At 39.4% G+C, this 10,237-nt stretch overlaps 1 protein-coding gene across 1 annotated transcript in view; it reads right to left on the reverse strand.

The window, feature by feature from the left end:
- The window catches only part of Ythdf2 (YTH N6-methyladenosine RNA binding protein 2), a 30,173-nt gene that overhangs the window by 1,183 nt on the left and 18,753 nt on the right, over window positions 1–10,237 (reverse strand). The window lies entirely within an intron of this gene.

The following is a 10,237-nucleotide window of genomic DNA, read 5'->3' on the forward strand; positions in this document are numbered from 1 at the left end:
AAAAAAAGATGTACTTCACAGGGTTGTGGAAAATTAATGAGCTGAGAGCTGGGCATGGTGGTACACATCTATAATCCCAGTTCGGAGGCTGAGGCAGTAGGATCACTTTGAGGCCAGCCTCAGCTACACATTTAGTTCAAGGCCAGCCTGGACTACATAATAAGAGCTTGTCTTTAGTTAATTAACTGATCTCATCCCTGATTTTACCTTTAAGCTAAGAATATCTGGCTTTTTCTCTTATGTCCTTCAAATTATAGCTCAAACATCCTGTCCTCTGAGATTCCCTTATCTACTACAGCTTTCCATGTCTTTCTACTAAATCTACATCCACAACTGAAAAATAAACTGCCCTCTATCTTGTTTTAGGTAAACATAGTCCCAACTAGATCAAAACCTCTAGAAGAGATAGAGCACTTGCCTAGCATGCATGAGACCCTGGGTTCGATTCCTGATACCACAAAAACAAAAACCTCCTAAAACATAAAAAACCAAGTTTTCAGCTAATCTCAAACTACTTTTGAATTTACAATCTTCCTGGTTCAACTTCCCAGAGTGCTGGGATTAGAGGCAAAGACCACTACATGTAACTCCTATTATCTCTTAAGATAATTTAACTCCACAAATACAGAAAAATGTATTTGCCACAAATTGTAATGCTAAATTAGAACACTTAATGTAACTCGGCATCACTGCTGCACCAGATTCTAAGAAAAATATAAATCAACAGCATGCTTACTAACAGGCTTTTAAAATAGAGAAAAATTCATGTTGGCACCATGCAATTATACTTACTGCTTCATCTGATCTTTTCTTTTTGGTGGTGCTAGGGACTGAACCCAGGGCCTTGCACATGTCAGGTGAGTGCTCTACCACTAAGTTATATAACCAATCCTTATTTTATTTTGAGAAAGGTTCTTGCTAAGTTGACCAAGCTAGCCTCAGAACTGTGATCCCCGCCTCAGCTTCAAGTAGCTGGGTTTATAGGTATGTACTGCACAAGACCACACTCAGCTGCATCATCTTTTTTTTTTTTTTTTTTGGTTCTTTGAGACAGGGTCTCACTATGTAGTTGAGACTGACCTGGAACTCACTATGTAGTCCAGGCTGGTCTCGAACTCATAGCGATCCTCATGCCTCAGCCTCCAAAATATGCTGGGATTACAGGCATGCAGTTCATCCTATTTTTTTAAACACAAAGTTTGTTCCTTCTTATAACATGCAATAAATTCTAAGTCCCATGAACACCTATGTCTAATTTTCCCTTGGGTATTTTTTTTAAAAAAGAAAGCTGATGTGACCCAATTAACCACACAACTACACGATATCAAAAGGGCAAGTATAAGCAGGGTCCTATTATAAACCCATATACCAGAAGGTTGTTTTTTGGCGGGGGGAGACAGTGGTGGGATTGAACTCAGGGCCTTCACAATGAGTTACATCCCTAACCCCTCAACCCTTTAAAAAACATTTTTGAGAAAAAGTCTCACTAAATTGCCTAGACTCAAACCTTCAATTTTCCTGCTTCAGTCTCCTAGAGTACTGGGATTACAAGCTTGTACTACCAGGCTTATCCAAATGCTTAAATCTTTAAATGATGCAAATGTTACAAATAACTGGCATTGGTCCAAGTGTGGTGGCAAACACCTATAATCTCAGCACTTAAAAGGCTGAGAGGCAGGAGGATCAGCACAAGTTTGAGGCCAGCCTAAACTACATAGCAATATTCTCCCAGTCTTTAAAAAAAAAAAAAAAAGCCAACAACAAACATTAGCTATCTTAAAACCCTCAACAACATCAAGAAAGTGCTCCAAACCAGCATAGAGGCATATGCCTGTAACCTCCACATTCTGAGAGGCTGAAGCTGGAGAATACAATTCTCCAGCCTAGGGAACTTAATAGTGATTTATGGGGATCCTGTCTCAGAGTAGTAAAAAGAGGCTGAGGATATGGTTCAGTGCAAAGACTCTGGGAGGCTGAGACAGGATTACAAATTTGAGCATAGCCACCCTATCTCAAAATAAAATAAAAGGATGGAGATGTAGCTTAACGCAAAGTTCCTGAGTTCATTGCCCACTACGTGGTGGTGGTGGTGGTGGTATTAAAAACAAAATCAATTATTTTGGGGGTTTTTGGGTCTTGGAAATTGAACTCAGCACCTTGTGCTAGCCAGGCAGGTGCAGCACCACTGAGCTCAATCCCTGGCCCTAAAATTAATTTTTAAAATATTGTTTTCAGTTAAAATTTCAGACTTAGGGCCAGGAATTGAGCTCAGTGGCACCACACGGGCCTCAAAAGCACAAAGTCCTGAGTTTGATTCCCTGTACCAGGGGGGGGGAAAGAAATTCAGACTTGGAAATACTAAGAATCACTGGGCTCCTGCTTGAAGGTCTTTCCACTAGCCAAATCTTCAACTTCAACATCATAAAATGTTAGTATTAAGTAAACCAACTCTCATAATAATTGGGTGAGATTTATCAATACATGTTAAAAGAGTGAAATGCTGATGAAGAACAAGGTGTTTACTACATAATCTCAACTATTTTCCCATCTGTTTTGTTTTGTTTTTGGTACTGGGGATTGAACTCGGGTCCTTGCGCTTGCAAGGCAGGCCACCAAACCGCTGAGCTAAATCCCCGGCCCCATATTTTCCCATCTATTAAAAGGAAAAAAATAGTAACTTTACAATGGACAGCCTGGTGGATGACACCGTACACACAAATGATCAAGGTTAGCATTACCAATGACAGCATAAACAGACACCTTGTACCTCTTAAGTGATCTACTGAGAAGCACATAAAATCATCAAAGATTAAGACTTAACTGGAACCTAGACCACAAAGAATCTTACTATCAACTGGGAGCCAGGCAACACAGAAAACACCTGTAGTCCCAGCTGCCCTAGGAAGACTAAAGAAGGATCACTTGAACCCAGGAATTTGAGGCCAGCCTGGGTAACATAATGTGAACGAACACCTGTGCCCCACCCCCCACCGCCAAAAAAAAAAAAAACCTAGAAAAATCTGAAGCTTGATAAAATCTAAATAACAGCAGTACTATGTCAGTGTTACATTTTGATCACTGTACTATGGCTACATAAGTGCAAGAGGCATGATGCCTGGTACTTTACTGTTAAGTGGCTTGAGAAAAATTATTACACACATTTCCAAAAGGAATGATAAGGCAACTGTGGCAAAATGCTACACTGGAAAGGAGGCTATAGCTCAATGGTAGAAAACCTGCTGAGAGTGCCAGCACCACCAAAAGCAGGTTACAGCAATGATTCTAGGTGAAGGTGTACAGAATTCTTTTGCACTATTTCTCCAAGTTTAAAGGTATCTCAAAGATAGAGTGGGAGGGAAGAAATGAGTTTTCATTTTAATTCTGTTTAAAAAAAATTTTTTTTTTTGCCAGGCGTGGTGGGTGGTGGCACACACCTATAAGCTCAGGCCAAGGCAGGGAAGCTGAGGCAGGAGGATTGCTGTGAGTTTGGGGCCATCCTAACCTACAGTGAGATCTTGTCCAAAAAAAAAAAATGTGTACTGGGTTGGGGATACACCTGAGAAGTACAGCAATTACCTAGTATGTACAAGGCTGAGTTTGATTCCCAGCACCAAAAGAAAAAAGTGTACCAAACACTGTTTATAAATTAAAGCTGAAATGTGTTTATTTCCTCATACCTATACTAAGAATTATCAAATACAAGAGTACAGTATTTTAGAATAAAAAGTCTAGTCAGCTGCTTTCAAAATCTTTTAGAATGAAAAATGAAAAGGGTGACACAGAAGGTAAAAACAAGAACAATTATTTTTAGCCACAACACTAAAACCTTTCAGATTTCTATGAAAGACTTCTCTTACAAATACAGCAGGTTTTCTTTCACTTTTGTGACTATTTCCACTACTTCTTATTACCACTAGGAACAAGTACTAAGTACTTTGACAATTTATAGTAAAAGATTTTATTTGTAGGTCAGGAGTTCACTGTCTAGGGAGTTTTAAAATAAGTTCTTTAGTAAAAAAAAACATGAAGAGTACTTAGTGAAGTTAAAAGTTATATGAGTGTAGTCCAGAAGCCTGTTTTGAGTACAGTTGGTGGTACCAACCAACTTTCCTATTTTATCTCTTCTGAGAAATCGAATCTGCCTTTGGAATCCATCCTTCCAGAATTTCCTTCCCTGTGCTCAAAATATATTCAGAATGATATTACCACCTTAAAAGGTGGACAACAAGGAGGAAAAGAAGCCTAAATGTCTTTCAATGGAGAGCAAACTGAAGCAATTCACAGTATAATCTTATTATAGAATAGCATTGTAGACAGTAAAGAAATGAGGTTGATCCCAGCACTCGGGAGGCTGAGGCAGGAGGATCGCTGTGAGTTTGAGACCATCCTGGACTACATAGTGAGTTCCCCTTAAAAGGTGGACAACAAGGAGGAAAAGAAGCCTAAATGTCTTTCAATGGAGAGCAAACTGAAGCAATTCACAGTATAATCTTATTATAGAATAGCATTGTAGACAGTAAAGAAATGAGGTTGATCCCAGCACTCGGGAGGCTGAGGCAGGAGGATCGCTGTGAGTTTGAGACCATCCTGGACTACATAGTGAGTTCCAGGTCAGTATCAACTACAATCTCAAATATTACTGCAAAAGTCACAAAGATGTAAGTAAGTCACACAATACATTAAAAAAAATTTATGATGAGAAACTGAAAAAATGGAAATAGTGTTTGTAAATGGAGAGGGGAGGAGGGGGTGAAGGGAGGGCAGGGACAAGGGAAAAAATGAGAATCAAGACCTATTATGTAAAGGTACAGAATCCCAATGATGAATGTAATTGTATTGTATACCTAGATTGTACCAATAACCTCACAAAAAGAAAAAAAAATTAAACCATAAAAAAAATTTATGTGAAAATCTGTGGGATTTATTGGCATTCCAAACCAACCACTCCTATCCTAGTATCATTTAACAAAGAAGCAAGGGGGAAAAGAAACATAAAGAATATATAATAAACAAACAAGAGCAGAAGAGTACAAACACCAACCAGAATTGCCATAAGCATTAGCATATATTAAGTCCAGATATATATCAGCTTTTATATATGAAATACCAGTGACTCATCAGAACAGTGAAAATGGTGTAATAAAAAACTACTTGTCATGTGGAACCTACCTACCACTACTTTATTCTAATGCTCCCAGAGCCATGTGCAAGACAACTGTTGATATTAATTTTGAGATATAGAAATGTCACAGTGAGCTCTGAGATGGGAATAATGAAGCAGGTGGTACAGATTAAGCTACTGCCATGGATTAGCTGTTCACAAGTGCAAAGAGGTAAACATGAAATCTCCAAGCTCAAATATAAACATTGTAATGTCTCCATTAATTAGCTACATAAGTGTGGTTAGATGTAGTTGCAGATCTTGTAGATATTTTAACTCTAACAAGCAAAGAATATATCCCACCTCAAAATTCCTACTAGATATAATCCTAGCACTCAGGAGGACGAGACAGGAGGATCGCTGTGAGTTCGAAACCAGCCTGGGCTACACAGTGAATTCCAGGTCAGTCTCAACTACATAGTGAGACCCTGTCTCAAAAAACAAAACCAAACAAAACAATTCCTACTAGAGCTGCAAATTTAGCTCAGTGGCTTGCCTCAAAAGCACAAAGTCCTGAGCGTTTGATCCCTGGTATCAAAAAAAAAAAAAAAAAATGAGAATCAAGACTTGCCATGTAAAGGTACATGATCCCAACAATGAATGTAACTGTACTGTATCCCTAAATGTACCAATAAACTCAATAAAAAAAAAAAAATCCTACTAGAATAATTTCTAAGTTTTTAAAAATTGTATGTGTTTAGTGTACACAATGTGTATGAAGTACCTATACATTGTGGAATCCAATATGCATTATCTCACATGGTTTGCTTTTTTAAAAAGTATTTTCTAATAGACATGTATGTGCTTTACTGACTGTAAACTGACTGAAATAATTTCTGACATTTCACCCTGTACAAATAAAGAACTGATGGGTATCTGTGCTGCCCGAGGGACTGTCTACACACAAGCATATCATCAGGAGCAGCACCTGCAGATGACAAGATGCTGGGTGCACAGATGCAGTCTCACCCTCCCTGCTTTGTGGTCCTATTGACTCTCCCAGAGGGCAGGTGTGCAGGCACAGGGCAGCAGACCCCTACTCCTTGGCGGCCCACTTCCTTCTATGAATACCAGCTCCTTGGACTAGTCATTGTTGGCGTTTTTCTAATGCAAGTGCAACACCTACTTTGAGATATCCTATCTCAAAAAACAAAATAAATAAATAAATCTAGGAATAAAGAGTGGCTCAGTTGTAGAGCATTTGCCTAACGTACACAATGTCCTGGGTTCATCCCCAGAACTGCAAACAAAACAAAAACCTGATTATACGAATAAAGATTTGGCAGGATATGCCCTAAAAAACCACAAGGTGGCAATATTACTTTAAAATGACATACAAGTGGCCAGGCGGTGTGGTGGCACATGCCTGTCATCCCAGCACTTGGGAGGCTGAGAAGGGAGGATCGCTGTGAGTTTGAGACCAGCCTGGGCTACATAGTGAGTTCCAGGTCAGTCTCAACTACATAGTGAGACCCTGTCTCAAAAAACGAAAAAAAAAAAAAAAAGTTTAATCATAAATTAGGCACAGTAAGAGATTAACAACAATAAACGGCATAGCTGGGCATGTTGATCCACTCTTGTAATCCTACACTTGGAGGAGATTAAAACAGGAGGATCTCAAGTTTGAGGCCAGATTGAACTACATAGGAGGCCCTGTCTCAAAATACCAAATAAATACAATAATCAGAAGAGGTGGAGGAAGGGGAGAGAGGGAGGTGAAAGAAATAAAATACACCATAAACCGATCACAGAGCTGGGAGTGGTAGTGCACAATATAATCCCCAGCATTTGGACTGCCTCAACTGTGAGCCCAGCTTGGGTTACACAGTGAGTTCAAGGCTAGCCTGAGCTACATAGCGACTATCTCAAAAACACAAACACAAAAAATAAGCTGACCACAGGCAAACTGAAATACAGAAGGCAAACCTGACTGGGGGAGCAACAGGGCCACATGAGAAGTCCTTCATAAAAACCTGAAAGGTATGTTTTTCTTCTATTTAGCTTAATATCCTTTCTCCTTTTTCCTACCATCCCTCTTCCTTCACGTTTTCTCTCTCGTTGAAGTGCTGGGATTAAATCCAGGGCTAGGAAGTATATTACCACTGAGCTATACATACCATTGGAGTCTTATACTTTACATGATATGTCTTGGTTCTTTTTTTTTTCCTGTACACCCTTCACTTTTGTTGTTGTTGTTGTTGTTGTTGTTGTTGTTGTTGTTGTTACTGGAACCTTGCACTTGGCAAGGCAAGCGCGGAGCCACTGAGCTAAACCCCAGGCCCCAAGTTCATATTTACTTACTGGAGGTACTGGGCAATGAACTCAGGTCTTCACAGTGAGCTACATCACCTACCTATTTGAGGCAGGGTATCATTAAACTGTACCACCACACCCAGCTATTTATTTACTAGATATAATTTTTTACCAGTACGAGGAATCGAACTCAGGACCTTGAGCTCAGTGCCACTGAGTTAAATCCCTGGCCCAGATATAATTTTATTATTTTTAAAATCTGATGTTTATACCTTTCCATGTAAATACATATAATCCTCAACTAATCAATCTTGACAGTACCCAATGCTGTGAATAAGAATAGTTAAATGAAAGGGGATTTAGCTCAGCAGTTCCACCAACTGCCTCACAAGCACAAGGTCCTGGGTTCAATTTCTGGTACAAAAGAATAATAAATAAGGCTAATAGCACAAAGGGTGAGTTACATGGAATAGTCTCTCTTCATAGGCAAAGGAATAAAGTTGAATCCGTTCTCTAATATCTACTAATCTGCCATTAACCTGTATAGCCAATGTGCACTAATAAAGATTTGAAGAAAAAAAATATTTCAACATGATACCCAAGGGCCGGGCATGGTGGCGCACTCCTGTAATCCCAGCACTCGGGAGGCTGAGGCAGGAGGATCACTGTGAGTTCGAGACCAGCTTGGGCTATATAGTGAGTTCCAGGTCAGTCTCAACTACATAGTGAGACCCTGTCTCAAAAAAACAAACAAACAAACAAAAAGCAATATAAAGCCAAACACACTGCCAAATTTTAAGGACAAAGAGTAAAGTACATTCACTAGAGTTTAATTTAGTACATGATAAAAACAAAATAGGAAATACTCCAAAATAGGTACAGGTATTGTACAGCCAGACTTACCAAAACATGTGATTATCTAACCATATTTTCTAAATTGTTTTGAGACAGAATCTTGCTGTTTCCCAAGGCTTGCCTCAAACTCATGATCCTCCTGCCTCAGTCTTCCAAGGAGCTGGGATTACAGGCACACACCTCTACAAGGATTTTCTAACACTGTTCCTAATGACAAAGATTTGAGGCTACAGTAGTTAAAAGAAGCTAAGACTAATTACTAAGGATGGGACATAGAAATTCTAGAAACAAAACCTACATAAAACAGAATTCTGAGGTGGGAAAATAGAGGGGGGGTGTACAGTATACAAGACACTAATGATATAGTCCAATTTTCAAATTTTAAAAGGCAGATTATGCCTTGCCTTGTACAAGAATTACAATGTAATAACTTAATTTGTACAAAGAAACCTCTCTTCAACAGCCTCCAGGGGTGCTTTTCTGAAAGAGACAAGGTCTCAGAGCCAGGCAGTGTGGTGCACACCTCTAATCCAGCTGCTCAAGATGCTAAAGCAGGACTGCTTGAGCCCAATACAATCGAACAAGATCCAGACAAGGCCGCGGGCATGGTGGTACATGCCTATAATCCCAGCACTCGGGAGGCTGAGGCAGGTGGATCACCAACCACAAGGTCAGCTTGGGCTTCATAGTGAGTTCAAGGCCAGCCTGAACTATAGAGACTCTGTCTCAAAAAACAAACAACAAAAAAAAGATTCAGAAAAGGTCACCCTACATTGTGCAAGTTGGCCCCCAACTCCTGTTTAAAAGTTCACAAAGGGGCTGTAACTTGTATGTCTCACTGCTGGGCAGTTAAATGAGTCTAATGGCACAAAGGGTGAGTTACATGGAATAGTCTCTCTTCATAGGCAAAGGAATGAAGGTGAATCAGTTTTCTAATATGTACTAATCTGCCATTAACCTGTAATTACAAGTTACTTTGTGGGGGGCGTAACTAGAGATGGAACTTGGGACCTTGCGCTTGCGAGGCAGGTGGCACCACCACTGAGCTAAATCCCCAGCCCTAACAAGTTATATTTGACATGTAACTTGTATGTCTCACTGCTGGGCAGTGTGACATGCATGACTATTCCATAGGGCACAAATGTATCTAATCACTTTTTTTTTTTGGTACCAGGAATTGAACTCGGGTCCTTGTGCTTGCAAGACAGGCCACCGAACAGCTGAGCTAAATCCCCGGTCTCTACTCACTTTTATTGATCCTTTTACTAATGAAATTATTTAAAAGCCACCCGATGTGATAGTCATGCATGTACTGACAACAGGAATATGTTTATTGAGTTCAAGCTATCTTAACTCAGCCTCCTGAGTGGCTGGGACTACAGGCATACCACTATGCTCAGCTTTTAATCATTTCTAATCCTGTAAAAAAAACCAATATGTTTACTAAATAAAATTTGTAATTTAGAGTGCAAGGTCCCAAATTCAATTCCCAGTAAAAAAAAAAAAAAAAAAAAAAATGTAGTTTAGAACTCTGGAGGTAGCACCTAAATTTTAGTTTGTTTGTTTTTTGTTTTTATGCACTACCAGGGATTGAACTCAGGCTTAAATCTATTTGAGGGGATGCTGGGACTCTTGAACCCAGGGCCTCTGCACACACTTTAAACTTTGTAGTTAACCAAAAGTTGTTTTAAATCAGTAGTTCTGGAATTTATATTCTGACCCTAGGTAACTTTTCCCACCAATGAATCAGCTATAAACTTGCCTAGACTCAACTCCAGCTCTGCAAAAAAACTGAGATACTCTTGAAGTTTCTTTGCAAAGTTAGAATGGAGCAGACTAAACTCTTCCTGTACAGTATCCAGAACCATTCCCATTCTTTCTTATACTGTTATTAACCACAACTTTCAGCCAATAATCACAGAGATTACTTTGCTCCATTCTGATTTTTTTTTTTTTTTTTTTTTTTTT

This window comes from Fukomys damarensis, unplaced genomic scaffold (genome assembly GCF_012274545.1).
Source record: "Fukomys damarensis isolate Sample0158 unplaced genomic scaffold, DMR_v1.0_HiC HiC_scaffold_23, whole genome shotgun sequence".
Taxonomy (NCBI): domain Eukaryota; kingdom Metazoa; phylum Chordata; class Mammalia; order Rodentia; family Bathyergidae; genus Fukomys; species Fukomys damarensis.